Source organism: Oncorhynchus keta, chromosome 15 (genome assembly GCF_023373465.1).
Source record: "Oncorhynchus keta strain PuntledgeMale-10-30-2019 chromosome 15, Oket_V2, whole genome shotgun sequence".
NCBI lineage: Eukaryota > Metazoa > Chordata > Actinopteri > Salmoniformes > Salmonidae > Oncorhynchus > Oncorhynchus keta.
Genome location: NC_068435.1, coordinates 4,088,122 through 4,108,205, shown reverse-complemented (window position 1 = coordinate 4,108,205; position 20,084 = coordinate 4,088,122). Strand labels below are relative to the sequence as shown.

Below are 20,084 nucleotides of genomic sequence, written 5' to 3'. Positions count from 1 at the left end.
CTGGTCCTCTGTAGCTCAGTTTGTAGAGCATGGTCCTCTGTAGCTCAGTTTGTAGAGCCTGGTCCTCTGTAGCTCAGTTTGTAGAGCCTGGTCCTCTGTAGCTCAGTTTGTAGAGCCTGGTCCTCTGTAGCTCAGTTTGTAGAGCCTGGTCCTCTGTGGCTCAGTTTGTAGAGCCTGGTCCTCTGTGGCTCAGTTTGTAGAGCATGGTCCTCTGTAGCTCAGTTTGTAGAGCCTGGTCCTCTGTAGCTCAGTTTGTAGAGTCTGGTCCTCTGTAGCTCAGTTTGTAGAGCCTGGTCCTCTAGCTCAGTTTGTAGAGCCTGGTCCTCTGTAGCTCAGTTTGTAGAGCCTGGTCCTCTGTAGCTCAGTTTGTAGAGCCTGGTCCTCTGTAGCTCAGTTTGTAGAGCCTGGTCCTCTGTAGCTCAGTTTGTAGAGCATGGTCCTCTGTAGCTCAGTTTGTAGAGCCTGGTCCTCTGTAGCTCAGTTTGTAGAGCCTGGTCCTCTGTAGCTCAGTTTGTAGAGCATGGTCCTCTGTAGCTCAGTTTGTAGAGCCTGGTCCTCTGTAGCTCAGTTTGTAGAGCCTGGTCCTCTAGCTCAGTTTGTAGAGCCTGGTCCTCTGTAGCTCAGTTTGTAGAGCCTGGTCCTCTGTAGCTCAGTTTGTAGAGCCTGGTCCTCTGTAGCTCAGTTTGTAGAGCCTGGTCCTCTGTAGCTCAGTTTGTAGAGCATGGTCATCTGTAGCTCAGTTTGTAGAGCCTGGTCCTCTGTAGCTCAGTTTGTAGAGCCTGGTCCTCTGTAGCTCAGTTTGTAGAGCATGGTCCTCTGTAGCTCAGTTTGTAGAGCCTGGTCCTCTGTAGCTCAGTTTGTAGAGCCTGGTCCTCTGTAGCTCAGTTTGTAGAGCCTGGTCCTCTGTAGCTCAGTTTGTAGAGCCTGGTCCTCTGTAGCTCAGTTTGTAGAGCCTGGTCCTCTGTAGCTCAGTTTGTAGAGCCTGGTCCTCTGTAGCTCAGTTTGTAGAGCCTGGTCCTCTGTAGCTCAGTTTGTAGAGCATGGTCCTCTGTAGCTCAGTTTGTAGAGCCTGGTCCTCTGTAGCTCAGTTTGTAGAGCATGTTCCTCTGTAGCTCAGTTTGTAGAGCCTGGTCCTCTGTAGCTCAGTTTGTAGAGCCTGGTCCTCTGTAGCTCAGTTTGTAGAGCCTGGTCCTCTGTAGCTCAGTTTGTAGAGCCTGGTCCTCTGTAGCTCAGTTTGTAGAGCCTGGTCCTCTGTAGCTCAGTTTGTAGAGCATGGTCCTCTGTAGCTCAGTTTGTAGAGCATGGTCCTCTGTAGCTCAGTTTGTAGAGCCTGGTCCTCTGTAGCTCAGTTTGTAGAGCCTGGTCCTCTAGCTCAGTTTGTAGAGCCTGGTCCTCTGTAGCTCAGTTTGTAGAGCCTGGTCCTCTGTAGCTCAGTTTGTAGAGCCTGGTCCTCTGTAGCTCAGTTTGTAGAGCCTGGTCCTCTGTAGCTCAGTTTGTAGAGCCTGGTCCTCTGTAGCTCAGTTTGTAGAGCCTGGTCCTCTGTAGCTCAGTTTGTAGAGCCTGGTCCTCTGTAGCTCAGTTTGTAGAGCATGGTCCTCTGTAGCTCAGTTTGTAGAGCCTGGTCCTCTGTAGCTCAGTTTGTAGAGCCTGGTCCTCTGTAGCTCAGTTTGTAGAGCCTGGTCCTCTGTAGCTCAGTTTGTAGAGCCTGGTCCTCTGTAGCTCAGTTTGTAGAGCCTGGTCCTCTGTAGCTCAGTTTGTAGAGCCTGGTCCTCTGTAGCTCAGTTTGTAGAGCCTGGTCCTCTGTAGCTCAGTTTGTAGAGCATGGTCCTCTGTAGCTCAGTTTGTAGAGCCTGGTCCTCTGTAGCTCAGTTTGTAGAGCATGTTCCTCTGTAGCTCAGTTTGTAGAGCCTGGTCCTCTGTAGCTCAGTTTGTAGAGCCTGGTCCTCTGTAGCTCAGTTTGTAGAGCCTGGTCCTCTGTAGCTCAGTTTGTAGAGCCTGGTCCTCTGTAGCTCAGTTTGTAGAGCCTGGTCCTCTGTAGCTCAGTTTGTAGAGCCTGGTCCTCTGTAGCTCAGTTTGTAGAGCCAGGTCCTCTGTAGCTCGGTTTGTAGAGCCTGGTCATCTGTAGCTCAGTTTGTAGAGCCTGGTCCTCTGTAGCTCAGTTTGTAGAGCCTGGTCCTCTGTAGCTCAGTTTGTAGAGCATGGTCCTCTGTAGCTCAGTTTGTAGAGCCTGGTCCTCTGTAGCTCAGTTTGTAGAGCATGGTCCTCTGTAGCTCAGTTTGTAGAGCCTGGTCATCTGTAGCTCAGTTTGTAGAGCCTGGTCCTCTGTAGCTCAGTTTGTAGAGCCTGGTCCTCTGTAGCTCAGTTTGTAGAGCATGGTCCTCTGTAGCTCAGTTTGTAGAGCCTGGTCATCTGTAGCTCAGTTTGTAGAGCCTGGTCCTCTGTAGCTCAGTTTGTAGAGCCTGGTCCTCTGTAGCTCAGTTTGTAGAGCCTGGTCCTCTGTAGCTCAGTTTGTAGAGCATGGTCCTCTGTAGCTCAGTTTGTAGAGCCTGGTCCTCTGTAGCTCAGTTTGTAGAGCCTGGTCCTCTGTAGCTCAGTTTGTAGAGCCTGGTCCTCTGTAGCTCAGTTTGTAGAGCCTGGTCCTCTGTAGCTCAGTTTGTAGAGCCTGGTCCTCTGTAGCTCAGTTTGTAGAGCCTGGTCCTCTGTAGCTCAGTTTGTAGAGCATGGTCCTCTGTAGCTCAGTTTGTAGAGCCTGGTCCTCTGTAGCTCAGTTTGTAGAGCATGGTCCTCTGTAGCTCAGTTTGTAGAGCATGGTCCTCTGTAGCTCAGTTTGTAGAGCATGGTCCTCTGTAGCTCAGTTTGTAGAGCCTGGTCCTCTGTAGCTCAGTTTGTAGAGCCTGGTCCTCTAGCTCAGTTTGTAGAGCCTGGTCCTCTGTAGCTCAGTTTGTAGAGCCTGGTCCTCTGTAGCTCAGTTTGTAGAGCCTGGTCCTCTGTAGCTCAGTTTGTAGAGCCTGGTCCTCTGTAGCTCAGTTTGTAGAGCCTGGTCCTCTGTAGCTCAGTTTGTAGAGCCTGGTCCTCTGTAGCTCAGTTTGTAGAGCCAGGTCCTCTGTAGCTCGGTTTGTAGAGCCTGGTCATCTGTAGCTCGGTTTGTAGAGCCTGGTCCTCTATAGCTCAGTTTGTAGAGCCTGGTCCTCTGTAGCTCAGTTTGTAGAGCATGGTCCTCTGTAGCTCAGTTTGTAGAGCCTGGTCCTCTGTAGCTCAGTTTGTAGAGCATGGTCCTCTGTAGCTCAGTTTGTAGAGCCTGGTCATCTGTAGCTCAGTTTGTAGAGCCTGGTCCTCTGTAGCTCAGTTTGTAGAGCCTGGTCCTCTGTAGCTCAGTTTGTAGAGCATGGTCCTCTGTAGCTCAGTTTGTAGAGCCTGGTCCTCTGTAGCTCAGTTTGTAGAGCCTGGTCCTCTGTAGCTCAGTTTGTAGAGCATGGTCCTCTGTAGCTCAGTTTGTAGAGCCTGGTCATCTGTAGCTCAGTTTGTAGAGCCTGGTCCTCTGTAGCTCAGTTTGTAGAGCCTGGTCCTCTGTAGCTCAGTTTGTAGAGCCTGGTCCTCTGTAGCTCAGTTTGTAGAGCCTGGTCCTCTGTAGCTCAGTTTGTAGAGCCTGGTCCTCTGTAGCTCAGTTTGTAGAGCCTGGTCCTCTGTAGCTAGAGCCTGGTCCTCTTGTAGAGCCTGGTCCTCTGTAGCTCAGTTTGTAGAGCCTGGTCCTCTGTAGCTCAGTTTGTAGAGCCTGGTCCTCTGTAGCTCAGTTTGTAGAGCCTGGTCCTCTGTAGCTCAGTTTGTAGAGCCTGGTCCTCTGTAGCTCAGTTTGTAGAGCCTGGTCCTCTGTAGCTCAGTTTGTAGAGCCTGGTCCTCTGTAGCTCAGTTTGTAGAGCCTGGTCCTCTGTAGCTCAGTTTGTAGAGCCTGGTCCTCTGTAGCTCAGTTTGTAGAGCCTGGTCCTCTGTAGCTCAGTTTGTAGAGCCTGGTCCTCTGTAGCTCAGTTTGTAGAGCATGGTCCTCTGTAGCTCAGTTTGTAGAGCCTGGTCCTCTGTAGCTCAGTTTGTAGAGCCTGGTCCTCTGTAGCTCAGTTTGTAGAGCCTGGTCCTCTGTAGCTCAGTTTGTAGAGCCTGGTCCTCTGTAGCTCAGTTTGTAGAGCCTGGTCCTCTGTAGCTCAGTTTGTAGAGCCTGGTCCTCTGTAGCTCAGTTTGTAGAGCCTGGTCCTCTGTAGCTCAGTTTGTAGAGCCTGGTCCTCTGTAGCTCAGTTTGTAGAGAGCCTGGTCCTCTGTAGCTCAGTTTGTAGAGCCTGGTCCTCTGTAGCTCAGTTTGTAGAGCCTGGTCCTCTGTAGCTCAGTTTGTAGAGCCTGGTCCTCTAGCTCAGTTTGTAGAGCCTGGTCCTCTGTAGCTCAGTTTGTAGAGCCTGGTCCTCTGTAGCTCAGTTTTTGGTCCTCTGTAGCTCAGTTTGTAGAGCCTGGTCCTCTGTAGCTCAGTTTGTAGAGCCTGGTCCTCTGTAGCTCAGTTTGTAGAGCCTGGTCCTCTGTAGCTCAGTTTGTAGAGCCTGGTCCTCTGTAGCTCAGTTTGTAGAGCCTGGTCCTCTGTAGCTCAGTTTGTAGAGCCTGGTCCTCTGTAGCTCAGTTTGTAGAGCCTGGTCCTCTGTAGCTCAGTTTGTAGAGCCTGGTCCTCTGTAGCTCAGTTTGTAGAGCCTGGTCCTCTGTAGCTCAGTTTGTAGAGCCTGGTCCTCTGTAGCTCAGTTTGTAGAGCCTGGTCCTCTGTAGCTCAGTTTGTAGAGCCTGGTCCTCTGTAGCTCAGTTTGTAGAGCCTGGTCCTCTGTAGCTCAGTTTGTAGAGCCTGGTCCTCTGTAGCTCAGTTTGTAGAGCCTGGTCCTCTGTAGCTCAGTTTGTAGAGCCTGGTCCTCTGTAGCTCAGTTTGTAGAGCCTGGTCCTCTGTAGCTCAGTTTGTAGAGCCTGGTCCTCTGTAGCTCAGTTTGTAGAGCCTGGTCCTCTGTAGCTCAGTTTGTAGAGCCTGGTCCTCTGTAGCTCGGTTTGTAGAGCCTGGTCCTCTGTAGCTCGGTTTGTAGAGCCTGGTCAGCTCTGTAGCCTGGTCCTCAGCTCAGTTTGTAGAGCATGGTCCTCTGTAGCTCAGTTTGTAGAGCCTGGTCCTCTGTAGCTCAGTTTGTAGAGCCTGGTCCTCTGTAGCTCAGTTTGTAGAGCCTGGTCCTCTATAGCTCAGTTTGTAGAGCCTGGTCCTCTATAGCTCAGTTTGTAGAGCCTGGTCCTCTGTAGCTCAGTTTGTAGAGCATGGTCCTCTGTAGCTCAGTTTGTAGAGCCTGGTCCTCTGTAGCTCAGTTTGTAGAGCCTGGTCCTCTGTAGCTCAGTTTGTAGAGCCTGGTCCTCTGTAGCTCAGTTTGTAGAGCATGGTCCTCTGTAGCTCAGTTTGTAGAGCCTGGTCCTCTGTAGCTCAGTTTGTAGAGCCTGGTCCTCTGTAGCTCAGTTTGTAGAGCCTGGTCCTCTGTAGCTCAGTTTGTAGAGCCTGGTCCTCTGTAGCTCAGTTTGTAGAGCCTGGTCCTCTGTAGCTCAGTTTGTAGAGCCTGGTCCTCTGTAGCTCAGTTTGTAGAGCCTGGTCCTCTGTAGCTCAGTTTGTAGAGCCTGGTCCTCTGTAGCTCAGTTTGTAGAGCCTGGTCCTCTGTAGCTCAGTTTGTAGAGCCTGGTCCTCTGTAGCTCAGTTTGTAGAGCCTGGTCCTCTGTAGCTCAGTTTGTAGAGCCTGGTCCTCTGTAGCTCAGTTTGTAGAGCCTGGTCCTCTGTAGCTCAGTTTGTAGAGCCTGGTCCTCTGTAGCTCAGTTTGTAGAGCCTGGTCCTCTGTAGCTCAGTTTGTAGAGCCTGGTCCTCTGTAGCTCAGTTTGTAGAGCATGGTCATCTGTAGCTCAGTTTGTAGAGCCTGGTCCTCTGTAGCTCAGTTTGTAGAGCCTGGTCCTCTGTAGCTCAGTTTGTAGAGCCTGGTCCTCTGTAGCTCAGTTTGTAGAGCATGGTGCTTGCAACACCAGGATAGTGGGTTTGATTCCAGGGACCACCCATATGTAAAAATAATAATAATAATAAATGAAAAGTACGCACGCATGACGGTAAATCGCTTTGGATCAAAGCCTCTGCTAAATGGCATATACTATATATCACACACAAAAGTATGTGGACACCACTTCAAATTAGTGGATTCGGCTACTTCAGCCACATCAGTTGCTGACAGGTGTTTAAAATCGAGAACACAGACATGCGATCTCCATAGACAAACATTGGCAGTAGAATGGCCTTACTACTGAAGAGCTCAGTGACTTTCAACGTGGCACCGTCATAGGATGTCACCTTTCCAACCAGTCAGATTGTCATATTTCTGCCCTGCTAGAGCTCCCCCGGTCAACTGTAAGTGCTGTAATTGTGAAGTGGAAACAGCTCAGCCACGAAGTGGTAGGCTACACAAGCTCACAGAACAAATTCTGAAGTGCTGAAGTGTGTAAAAATGGTCTGTCCTCGGTTGCAATACTCACTACTGAGTTACAAACTCAGAGCAATAGAGATTGCATCATCTGTGGATCTATTGGGGCGGTATGCAAATTGGAGTGGATCTAGGGTTTCTGGGATAACGGTGTTGATGTGAGCCATGACCAGCCTTTCAAAGCACTTCATCGCTACAGACGTGAGTGCTACGGGTCTGTAGTCCTTTAGGCAGGTTATGGTGGTCTGGTTGAAACATGTTGGTATTACAGATTTAGTCAGGAACATGTTGAAAATGTCAGTGAAGACACTTGACAGTTGATCAGCGTATGCTCGGAGTACACGTCCTGGTAATCCGTCTGGCCCAGCGACTTTGTGAATGTTGACCTGTTTAGGGTCTTGCCCACTTCGGCTACGGAGAGCGTGATCACACAGTCTTCCGGAACAGCTGGTGCTCTCATGCATGTTTCAGTGTTGCTTGCCTCGAGAATAGAAGTAGAATAGAAGTAGTTTAGCTCGTCTGGTAGGCTCGTGTCACTGGGCAGCTCGCGGCTGTGCTTCCCTTTGTAGTCTGTAATGTTTTGCAAGCCCTGCCACATCCAACAAGCAAAAAAGCTGGTGTAGTACGATTCAATCTTAGTCCTGTATTGATGCCTGTTTGATGGTTCGTCAGAGGGCATACCTACTACCTCTATAGGTTCCTGAAGCCAGAGGTGTACGATGATGGATGAGATCTCAAACAGACTGGAGGGAGAGGAAGGGGGAGAGAGAAAGTTACCTACCTTTATAGGTTCTTTCTCAATGTTGTTACATACCTCTATGGGTTGTATCTCTACGCCGTTACCTACCCTCTCTATGGGTTGTATTTCTATGTTGTTACCTACCCTCTCTATGGGTAGTATCTCTATGTCTATGTATTACCTACCTCTATAGGTTCCTGGAGCCAGAGGCGTATGAGAGATACCAGTTTGTTACCTACCTCTATAGGTTCCTGGAGCCAGAGGAGTATGAGAGTGGCCAGGGTGTTACCTACCTCTATAGGTTCCTGGAGCCAGAGGCGTATGAGAGATACCAGGGTGTTACCTACCTACCTCTATAGATTCCTGGAGCCAGAGGCGTATGAGAGTGGCCAGGGTGTTACCTACCTCTATAGGTTCCTGGAGCCAGAGGAGTATGAGAGATGCCAGGGTGTTACCTACCTCTATAGGTTCCTGGAGCCAGAGGCGTATGAGAGTGGCCAGGGTGTAGTACAGCAGCAGCAGCATAATGGGGTTAACAAAGTGGTGCCAGGCCAGATCAGGGTTAACTATCATCCTCCACGTGGAGGAGCAGTCAGTCTGGATGATGGATGAGATGCCGAACAGACTGGAGGAAGAGGGAGAGGGAGAGGGGGGGTAGATGGGGAGGGGAGGGGGAGGTAGAGGGGGAGGGGAGGTAGAGGGAGAGGAGGAGGGAGAGGGGAGGGGGAGGGATAGGGGGAGTTAGAGGTAGAGGTAGAGGGAGAGGGAGAGGGAGAGGGGAGGGAGAGTGGGAGGGATAGGGGAGGGGGAGGGAGAGGGGGAGGGAGAGAGCGAGCGAGAGACAGAGAGACATATTATTGAACTTGCAGCACCTCGATATATACAAGTTATATACATTTGCAGTATAGTTGAGGCAATTTTAAATGCACATTTTGTTTGTAAAGACTAAAAGTGACAGAAAATATTACACTGTGGCTCTTTTTTGTTTCTTTTATTTCACCTTTATTTAACCAGGTAGGCCAGTTGAGAACACCTTTATTTAACCAGGTAGGCCAGTTGAGAACACCTTTATTTAACCAGGTAGGCCAGTTGAGAACACCTTTATTTAACCAGGTAGGCCAGTTGAGAACAACTTTATTTAACCAGGTAGGCCAGTTGAGAACACCTTTATTTAACCAGGTAGGCCAGTTGAGAACACCTTTATTTAACCAGGTAGGCCAGTTGAGAACACCTTTATTTAACCAGGTAGGCCAGTTGAGAACACCTTTATTTAACCAGGTAGGTCAGTTGAGAACACCTTTATTTAACCAGGTAGGCCAGTTGAGAACACCTTTATTTAACCAGGTAGGCCAGTTGAGAACACCTTTATTTAACCAGGTAGGCCAGTTGAGAACACCTTTATTTAACCAGGTAGGCCAGTTGAGAACACCTTTATTTAACCAGGTAGGTCAGTTGAGAACACCTTTATTTAACCAGGTAGGCCAGTTGAGAACACATTTATTTAACCAGGTAGGCCAGTTGAGAACACCTTTATTTAACCAGGTAGGCCAGTTGAGAACACCTTTATTTAACCAGGTAGGCCAGTTGAGAACACCTTTATTTAACCAGGTAGGCTAGTTGAGAACAAGTCTCATTTACAACTGCGACCTGGCCAAGATAAAGCATAGCAGTGCGACACAAACAACACAGAGTTACACATGGAATAAACAAACATACAGTCAATAATACAATAGAGAAAAAAAGTATATATACAATGTGAGCAAATGAGGTGAGATAAGGGAGGTAAAGGCAAAAAAAAGGCCATGGTGGCGAAGTAAATACAATATAGCAAGTAAAACACTGGAATGGTAGATTTGCAGTGGAAGAATGTGCAAGTAGAGAGACGGGCGCAAAGGAGCAAGATAAATAAATAACAGCATGGGGATGAGGTAGTTGGATGGGCTATTTTAAGATGGGCTATGTACAGGTGCAGTGATCTGTGAGCTGCTCTGCTGCTTAAAGTTAGTGAGGGAGATATGGGTCTCCAGCTTCAGTGATTTTTTGCAATTCGTTCCAGTCATTGGCAGTAGAGAACTGGAAGGAGAGGTTGAAGAGCATGCATTTAGTTTTACTTGCATTTAAGAGCAGTTGGAGGCCACGGAAGGAGAGTTGTATGGCATTGAAGCTCGTTTGGAGGTTAATTAACAGTGTCCAAAGAAGGTATCAAGAATGGTGTCGTCTGCGTAGAGGTGGATCAGAGAATCACCAGCAGCAAGAGCGACATCATTGATGTATACAGAGAAAATAGTCGCCCCGAGATTTGAACCCTGTGGCACCCCCATAGAGACTGCCAGAGGTCCGGACAACAGGCCCTCTGATTTGACACACTGAACTCTGTCTGAGAAGTAGTTGGTGAACCAGGCGAGGAAGTCATTTGAGAAACCAAGGCTCTTGAGTCGAAATGTGATAAGAATGTTGAAAGCCTTGGCCAGGTCGATGAATACGGCTGCACAGTATTGTCTCTTATCGATGGCGGTTATGATGTCGCTTAGGACCTTGAGTGTGGCTGAGGTGCATCCATGACCAGCTCTGAAACCAGAGTGCATAGCGGAGAAAGTACGGTGGGATTCGAAATGGTCGGTGATCTGTTTGTTAACTTGGCTTTCGAAGATCTTAGAAAGGCAGGGTAGGATAGATATATCCTGCATGTAGCAGTTTGGGTCTAGAGTGTCTCCCCCTTTGAAGAGGAGGATGACCGCGGCAGTTTTCCAATCTTTGGGGATCTCAGACGATACTAAAGAGGGTTTGAACAGGCTAGTAATAGGAGTTGCAACAATTTCGGGAGATCATTTTAGAACGAGAGGGTCCGGATTGTCTAGACCAGCTGATTTGTAGGGGTCCAGATTTTGCAGCTCTTTCAGAACATCAGCTTTCTGGATTTGGGTGAAGGAGAAATGGGGAGGCTTAGGCAAGTTGCTATGGGGGATACAGGTGGAAAGTTTCCTAGCCTCAGTGCAGTGGGCAGCTGGGAGGAGGTGCTCTTATTCTCCATGGACTTTACAGTGTCCCAGAACTTTTTGGAGTTTGTGCTGCAGGATGCAAATTTTAAAAAAGCTAGCCTTTGCTTTCCTAACTGCCTGTGTATATTGCGTCCTGACTTCCCTGAAAAGTTGCATATCGCGGGAGCTATTTGATGCTAATGTCGTACACCACAGGATGTTTTTGTGCTGGTCAAGGGCAGTCAGGTCTGGAGTTAACCACGGGCTATATCTGTTCCTGGTTCTACATTTTTTTTAATGGGGCATGCTTATTTAAGATGGAGAGGAAAGCACTTTTAAAGAATAACCAGGTATCCTCTACTGACAGAATGAGGTCAATATCCTTCCAGGATACCCGGGCCAGGTCGAATAGAAAGGCCTGCTCACTGAAGTGTTCTAGGGAGCGTTTGACAGTGATGAGGGGTGGTCGTTTGACCGCAGACCCATTAAGGACGCAAGCAATGAGGCAGTGATCGCTGAGATCCTGGTTGAAGACAGCAGAGATCTATTTGGAGGGCAGGTTGGTTAGGACAATATCTATGAGGGTGCCTGTTTTTACCTGGTAGGTTCATTGATAATTTAGGTAGCATTGCTAACCATCCAAGGTGGTGCTGATGCTATAGGTAGCGTTGCTAACCATCCAAGGTGATGCTAATGCTATAGGTAGCGTTGCTAACCATCCAAGGTGGTGCTAATGCTATAGGTAGCGTTGCTAACCATCCAAGGTGGTGCTAATGCTATAGGTAGCGTTGTTAACCATCCAAGGTGGTGCTAATGCTATAGGTAGCGTTGCTAATCATCCAAGGTGGTGCTAATGCTATAGGTAGCGTTGCTAACCATCCAAGGTGATGCACCCTAAAGTCATAGTAGCAACTGAAGATCTGTCATCAAACAGAGTTAGAACCATGGCAGCCTGGGTACATGTAGAGCAACTCGCCTAATGCAGTCATTTAAAAATAAATAAATAAATAAAGTTCTTTCCAGTATCTAACCTGATGTAGCTGTCCTCTGGAGGGATGAACTCGTGGAAGAACTGAAACTGATAGAGGTAGAGGACGACCAGGTGTCCAGCGCTGAATATGGCCATGAGGACACACATACAGCTGAAGATGAGGGTGTCGAAGGTGCGGCAGAACGACCACCACGTACACAGGAACAGGAACACGAAGAAATATACCGCAGACGTCAGGGAGGGCAGTGTGATACCTTAAAAATACACATACATTTATAAATCAATTCATCAATCAACCAATCAATAAGTAGACTGCCGAGTTCAGGGAGGGCAGAATTATACCTGGTGGAAAAATAATAAGCATTCAGAAGTTTATTTACAGCAAGCTACACTGTGGGTGAGATGTGAGCATTCAGATATAACGGAGAAGACCAGAAGTTTTTCCTGACCACGTGACCTGACGAAGATAATCTCTGGGCCCTATTTTCACTATAGTCATATTTAAGAAATGCAATAGCACTCATAAAGAAGGGTTTGTACACAGTAAGATAGTTGGAGGCTGATTCTACCGCTGAAAGACACTGACCTGTTAGCCCTAGTAGTATGGTGACCACCACTTTCCCTGCGGTGGTGATCAGATTCCCAATGATCTCCTTCACTTTGGACGCCACGGCAGCGACGCAACCCAGAATCTTCATCTTGGTGCTCTCCTCTTCCTCCTCCTCTTCTTCCTCCTCATCTTCCTCCTCCTCCTCCATTTCTTCCTCCTCTTCTCCAGCCTCGTACCCAGCCTCAAAGTTTTCATCCAACAGGACATTGTCATCAAGGCTAAGATCTTCCTCTTCCACCTGGTTGGTAGACAGAGAGTTCAAAGTTCACAGACAGTGTGCCGAAACGATTCAAAGCCAATCCCAAATGGATACATACTTGTCCTGCAAAAACCAGCACCTGGTTCTTGACACACTGCGGTGCCCAGGCTTTTATTTTGTATTTCTTTCAACATTTCAGTATATAAAGAAAGGGATGGCCAAACCTCATCATGAATAACTACTAGTTAGAGGTGGCCAAACCTCCTCATGAATAACTACTAGTTAGAGGTGGCCAAACCTCATCATGAATAACTACTAGTTAGAGGAGGCCAAACCTCATCATGAATAACTACTAGTTAGAGGTGGCCAAACCTCCTCATGAATAACTACTAGTTAGAGGAGGCCAAACCTCCTCATGAATAACTACTAGTTAGAGGTGGCCAAACCTCCTCATGAATAACTACTAGTTAGAGGAGGCCAAACCTCCTCACGAATAACTACTAGTTAGAGGAGGCCAAACCTCCTCATGAATAACTACTAGTTAGAGGTGGCCAAACCTCATCATGAATAACTACTAGTTAGAGGAGGCCAAACCTCATCATGAATAACTACTAGTTAGAGGTGGCCAAACCTCCTCATGAATAACTACTAGTTAGAGGAGGCCAAACCTCCTCATGAATAACTACTAGTTAGAGGTGGCCAAACCTCCTCATGAATAACTACTAGTTAGAGGAGGCCAAACCTCCTCATGAATAACTACTAGTTAGAGGAGGCCAAACCTCCTCACGAATAACTACTAGTTAGAGGAGGCCAAACCTCCTCATGAATAACTACTAGTTAGAGGTGGCCAAACCTCATCATGAATAACTACTAGTTAGAGGAGGCCAAACCTCATCATGAATAACTACTAGTTAGAGGTGGCCAAACCTCCTCATGAATAACTACTAGTTAGAGGAGGCCAAACCTCCTCATGAATAACTACTAGTTAGAGGTGGCCAAACCTCCTCATGAATAACTACTAGTTAGAGGAGGCCAAACCTCCTCACGAATAACTACTAGTTAGAGGAGGCCAAACCTCCTCATGAATAATTACTAGTTAGAGGTGGCCAAACCTCCTCATGAATAACTACTAGTTAGAGGAGGCCAAACCTCCTCACGAATAACTACTAGTTAGAGGAGGCCAAACCTCCTCATGAATAACTACTAGTTAGAGGAGGCCAAACCTCCTCATGAATAACTAGTTAGAGGTGGCCAAACCTACTCATGAATAACTACTAGTTAGAGGTGGACAAACCTCCTCATGAATAACTACTAGTTAGAGGAGGCCAAACCTCCTCATAGAGAACTACTACTTAGAGGTGGCCAAACCTCCTCATGGAGAACTACTGGTTAGAGGTGGCCAAACCTACTCATGAATAACTACTAGTTAGAGGAGGCCAAACCTCCTCATAGAGAACTACTAGTTAGAGGTAGCCAAACCTCCTCATGGAGAACTACTGGTTAGAGGTGGATCTATAGTAAATTTACCCGTAGTAAAAATGGGAGGGACATGCTCAGTCAAGGGGAGGGTTCAATATTCTTTGTTTTTTTTTATCTAGTCCAAGAGGGTCAATTATGATGACATTTCTATATTTCTCAGTATTTTAGAATGAATTGCTTATTAGTCTGTTACACTGAGTGTAAAATATTTGGGGGATTAAAAACGAAAAATGTTTCTTGCCCATTATGTCTTTCTCAGAGTTATTGATCTCACAATAAGCCAGATTCAACTAACTTATATTGTGGTGCTGAAACTTGAGGATTTTTATACCAGACAGATTATCGGGAAACACTTATGACCTTCTCTCGTTGGGTTAAACCACAGAAGAAGAGTATCCAGCAGTTAAAGCTTACGTTGTTCTGTGTCGGTAGGCCTAGTCTGTCTGGGGTGGAAAGGTAGACCCTACTCTGTCTGGGGTGGAAAGGTAGACCTACTCTGTCTGGGGTGGAAAGGTAGGTCCTACTCTGTCTGGGGTGGAAAGGTAGGTCCTACTCTGTCTGGGGTGGAAAGGTAGGTCTACTCTGTCTGGGGTTAGGTCCTACTCTGTCTGGGGTGGAAAGGTAGGTCTGTCTAGGTCCTACTCTGTCTCGGGTGGAAAGGTAGTCCTACTCTGTCTGGGGTGGAAAGGTAGGTCCTACTCTGTCTGGGGTGGAAAGGTAGGTCCTACTCTGTCTGGGGTGGAAAGGTAGGTCCTACTCTGTCTGGGGTGGAAAGGTAGGTCCTACTCTGTCTGGGGTGGAAAGGTAGGTCCTACTCTGTCTGGGGTGGAAAGGTAGGTCCTACTCTGTCTGGGGTGGAAAGGTAGGTCCTACTCTGTCCTACTCTGTCTGGGGTGGAAAGGTAGGTCCTACTCTGTCTGGGGTGGAAAGGTAGGTCTACTCTGTCTGGGGTGGAAAGGTAGGTCCTACTCTGTCTGGGGTGGAAAGGTAGGTCCTACTCTGTCTGGGGTGGAAAGGTAGGTCCTACTCTGGCTGGGGTGGAAAGGTAGGTCCTACTCTGTCTGGGGTGGAAAGGTAGGTCCTACTCTGTCTGGGGTGGAAAGGTAGGTCCTACTCTGTCTGGGGTGGAAAGGTAGGTCCTACTCTGTCTGGGGTGGAAAGGTAGGTCCTACTCTGTCTGGGTTGGAAAGGTAGGTCCTACTCTGTCTCGGGTGGAAAGGTAGGTCCTACTCTGTCTGGGGTGGAAAGGTAGGTCCTACTCTGTCTGGGGTGGAAAGGTAGGACCTACTCTGTCTGGGGTGGAAAGGTAGGTCTACTCTGTCTGGGGTGGAAAGGTAGGTCCTACTCTGTCTGGGGTGGAAAGGTAGGTCCTACTCTGTCTGGGGTGGAAAGGTAGGTCCTACTCTGTCTGGGGTGGAAAGGTAGGTCCTACTCTGTCTGGGGTGGAAAGGTAGGTCCTACTCTGTCTGGGGTGGAAAGGTAGGTCTACTCTGTCTGGGGTGGAAAGGTAGGTCCTACTCTGTCTGGGGTGGAAAGGTAGGTCCTACTCTGTCTGGGGTGGAAAGGTAGGTCCTACTCTGTCTGGGGTGGAAAGGTAGGTCCTACTCTGTCTGGGGTGGAAAGGTAGGTCTACTCTGTCTGGGGTGGAAAGGTAGGTCCTACTCTGTCTGGGGTGGAAAGGTAGGTCCTACTCTGTCTGGGGTGGAAAGGTAGGTCCTACTCTGTCTGGGGTGGAAAGGTAGGTCCTACTCTGTCTGGGGTGGAAAGGTAGGTCCTACTCTGTCTGGGGTGGAAAGGTAGGTCCTACTCTGTCTGGGGTGGAAAGGTAGGTCCTACTCTGTCTGGGGTGGAAAGGTAGGTCTTACTCTGCCTGGGGTGGAAAGGTAGGTCCTACTCTGTCTGGGGTGGAAAGGTAGGTCCTACTCTGTCTGGGGTGGAAAGGTAGGTCCTACTCTGTCTGGAAAGGTAGGTCCTACTGTCTGTCTGGGGTGGAAAGACCTACTCTGTCTGGGGGTAGGTCCTACTCTGTCTGGGGTGGAAAGGTAGGTCCTACTCTGTCTGGGGTGGAAAGGTAGGTCCTACTCTGTCTGGGGTGGAAAGGTAGGTCCTACTCTGTCTGGGGTGGAAAGGTAGGTCCTACTCTGTCTGGGGTGGAAAGGTAGGCCCTACTCTGTCTGGGGTGGAAAGGTAGGTCCTACTCTGTCTGGGGTGGAAAGGTAGGTCCTACTCTGTCTGGGGTGGAAAGGTAGACCCTACTCTGTCTGGGGTGGAAAGGTAGGTCCTACTCTGTCTGGGGTGGAAAGGTAGGTCCTACTCTGTCTGGGGTGGAAAGGTAGGTCCTACTCTGTCTGGGGTGGAAAGGTAGGTCCTACTCTGTCTGGGGTGGAAAGGTAGGACCCTACTCTGTCTGGGGTGGAAAGGTAGGTCCTACTCTGTCTGGGGTGGAAAGGTAGGTCCTACTCTGTCTGGGGTGGAAAGGTAGGCCTACTCTGTCTGGGGTGGAAAGGTAGGTCCCTACTCTGTCTGGGGTGGAAAGGTAGGTCCTACTCTGTCTGGGGTGGAAAGGTAGGTCCTACTCCTGGGGTGGAAAGGTAGGTCCTACTCTGTCTGGGGTGGAAAGGTAGGTCCTACTCTGTCTGGGGTGGAAAGTACTACTCTGTCTGGGGTGGAAAGGTAGGTCCTACTCTGTCTGGGGTGGAAAGGTAGGTCCTACTCTGTCTGGGGTGGAAAGGTAGGTCCTACTCTGTCTGGGGTGGAAAGGTAGGTCCTACTCTGTCTGGGGTGGAAAGGTAGGTCCTACTCTGTCTGGGGTGGAAAGGTAGGTCCTACTCTGTCTGGGGTGGAAAGGTATTTAGGTCCTACTCTGTCTGGGGTGGAAAGGTAGGTCCTACTCTGTCTGGGGTGGAAAGGTAGGTCCTACTCTGTCTGGGGTGGAAGGTAGGTCCTACTCTGTCTGGGGTGGAAAGGTAGGTCCTACTCTGTCTGGGGTGGAAAGGTAGGTCCTACTCTGTCTGGGGTGGAAAGGTAGGTCCTACTCTGTCTGGGGTGGAAGGTAGGTCCTACTCTGTCTGGGGTGGAAAGGTAGGTCCTACTCTGTCTGGGGTGGAAAGGTGGTCCTACTCTGTCTGGGGTGGAAAGGTAGGTCCTACTCTGTCTGGGGTGGAAAGGTAGGTCCTACTCTGTCTGGGGTGGAAAGGTAGGTCCTACTCTGTCTGGGGTGGAAACTCTGTCTGGGGTAGGTCCTACTCTGTCTGGGGTGGAAAGGTAGGCCTACTGTCTGGGGTGGAAGGAGGTCCTACTCTGTCTGGGGTGGAAAGGTAGGCCCTACTCTGTCTGGGATGGAAAGGTAGGTCCTACTCTATCTGGGGTGGAAAGGTAGGCCCTACTCTGTCTGGGGTGGAAAGGTAGACCCTACTCTGTCTGGGGTGGAAAGTCTGGGGTGGAAGGTCCTACTCTGTCTGGGGTGGAAAGGTAGGTCCTACTCTGTCTGGGGTGGAAAGGTAGGTCCTACTCTGTCTGGGGTGGAAAGGTAGGCCTACTCTGTCTGGGGTGGAAAGGTAGACCTACTCTGTCTGGGGTGGAAAGGTAGGCCTACTCTGTCTGGGGTGGAAAGGTAGACCTACTCTGTCTGGGGTGGAAAGGTAGACCTACTCTGCCTGGGGTGGAAAGGTAGACCCTACTCTGTCTGGGGTGGGTAGGTAGGTCCTACTCTGTCTGGGGTGGAAAGGTAGGCCTACTCTGTCTGGGGTGGAAAGGTAGGTCCTACTCTGTCTGGGGTGGAAAGGTAGACCTACTCTGTCTGGGGTGGAAAGGTAGGCCTACTGTCTGGGGTGGAAAGGTAGACCTACTCTGTCTGGGGTGGAAAGGTAGGCCTACTGTCTGGGGTGGAAAGGTAGGTCTACTCTGTCTGGGGTGGAAAGGTAGGCCTACTCTGTCTGGGGTGGAAAGGTAGACCTACTCTGTCTGGGGTGGAAAGGTAGGTCCTACTCTGTCTGGGGTGGAAAGGTAGGCCTACTCTGTCTGGGGTGGAAAGGTAGACCTACTCTGTCTGGGGTGGAAAGGTAGGCTTACTCTGTCTGGGGTGGAAAGGTAGACCTACTCTGTCTGGGGTGGAAAGGTAGACCTACTCTGTCTGGGGTGGAAAGGTCAACCTACTCTGTCTGGGGTGGAAAGGTAGACCTACTCTGTCTGAGGTGGAAAGGTAGGTCCTACTCTGTCTGGGGTGGAAAGGTAGACCTACTCTGTCTGGGGTGGAAAGGTAGACCTACTCTGCCTGGGGTGGAAAGGTAGACCTACTCTGTAGGACTAACTTTTGAAAATACTCAGCTTCCTAATTAAGTCTCCGATTTAACAAGACACACTGATTTGGCATTGGAAAAATATGAACGCAGGCCTATCTCTCTGTCCATTCTTAGCCTGTAATTTCTGAAGGAGATATAGGATGATAGATTCATGCAATGCTTTTACTATGAAGGAGATATAGGATGATAGATTCATGCAATGCTTTTACTATGAAGGAGATATAGGATGATCGATTCATGCAATGCTTTTACTATGAAGGAGATATAGGATGATCGATTCATGCAATGCTTTTACTATGAAGGAGATATAGGATGATAGATTCATGCAATGCTTTTACTATGAAGGAGATATTTCCACCCCTTGTCCACGGTGGTCTGTGAACCCGCAACCTTCTGGCCCCCAGCAGCCCTGTGCTCTATCAAAATTCCTGCGTTGCCATGTAACGCTGACAGGACGAAGAACCGTTTCTAAAACTTCATAGCTAAGGCTCTGGTATGCCCAAGAAGTGAGTGTAAACGGTAGACATGTTCCCTACTATCCATTTTATGTTTTAATTATTATTGTCTGTATAGGGGAGGGTCACTTGTGTTCTCGGAGGGTTTAGGTAAAAATATATTTTGCTGAAGGGAGGGCTATACATTTTCCTTTCAGAGAGGTCTGATTTTCTCTATGTAACCCTCATTATAATTAACATTTACCCCCTTAGTGTGTGGCACATTGAGTTTGTCGCTAGAGCTATCCATGGTTCTGAAACATGCCTGAATGGTTCTGAAACATGACTGAATGGTTCTGAAACACGACTGAATGGTGAATGGTTCTGAAACACGACTGAATGGTTCTGAAACACGACTGAATGGTGAATGGTTCTGAAACACGACTGAATGGTTCTGAAACACGACTGAATGGTTCTGAAACACGACTGAATGGTTCTGAAACACGACTGAATGGTTCTGAAACACGACTGAATGGTTCTGAAACACGACTGAATGGTTCTGAAACACGCCTGAATGGTTCTGAAACACGACTGAATGGTTCTGAAACATGACTGAATGGTTCTGAAACACGACTGAATGGTTCTGAAACACGACTGAATGGTTCTGAAACACGACTGAATGGTTCTGAAACATGACTGAATGGTTCTGAAACACGACTGAATGGTTCTGAAACATTTCAAACCTTAATTACATTACATCCTGACTCTCTGAGGGCATTCAAAATCCCATGGCGCTTATTGTAAGACTAGGGCTAGGGGGGGTGTTCGGCATGTGTCATGGCCACATTCCATCACGGTCACCTAATCATCAGCGTCATTCCTAATATCACTCCTCACCGCTCCACCTGATAGCTGATGGGTGATGAGCGTTCTGGCACAAAAATGGTCTGCGTGCATCACTGAGATGAGGGTGCTACATAATGGTGGTGGGTGAGATGATTTCCCTCCTACTATGTAAAGCACTTTGAGTAACTCAGTTGGTACACAAAAGCGCAATATAAATTCAATAAATGATTATGTATTATTATTATTATTTGTACACGATCACATACACTACATACAGTACCAGTCACAATGTTGGATATAACTACTCATTCAAGGGTTTTTCTACATACGTGTCTATTTAGAATAATACTGAAGACATCAAAACTACGAAATAGCACATATGGAATCATGTAGTAACCAAAAAAAGTGTTAAACAAATCAAAATATATTTTAGAATATATTTCACCCTGAAGAAGTCACATTGATACCGAAACTGTGGTGATTTACCCAATAAATTACTGGGAGTTTATATATAGAGTGTGCGACTCTCTTTTTTTTTTATAGCTTATAGATTCTTCAAAGTAGATACTCTTTGCCTTGATGGCAGCTTTGCCCACTCTTGGAATTCTCTCAACAAGCTTAACCTGGAATGCTTTTCCAACAGTCTTGAAGGAGTTCCCACATATGCTGAGCACTTGTTGGCTGCTTTTCCTTCACTCTGACGTTCAACTCATCCAAAACCATCTCAATTGGGTTGAGGTCTGGTGATTGTGGAGGCCAGGTCATCTGATGCATTCCATTACTCTCCTTCTTGGTCAAATAGCCCTTACACAGCCTGGTGGTGTGTTGGGTCATTGTCCTGTTGAAAAACAAATGATAGTCCCTCTAAGCCCAAACTAGATGGGATGGTGTATTGCTGCCACATAAAGCTGGTTGAGAGAATGCCAAGAGCGTGCAAAGCTGTCATCAAGGCAAAGGGTGGCTACTTTGAAGTATCTCAAATATAAAATATATTTTGATTG

The 20,084-nt window shown here is 48.2% G+C and overlaps 1 pseudogene; it reads right to left on the bottom strand.

Annotated features, from left to right (window-relative positions):
• Positions 1–20,084, bottom strand: part of LOC118372857 (piezo-type mechanosensitive ion channel component 2-like) — a 323,332-nt pseudogene that overhangs the window by 203,116 nt on the left and 100,132 nt on the right.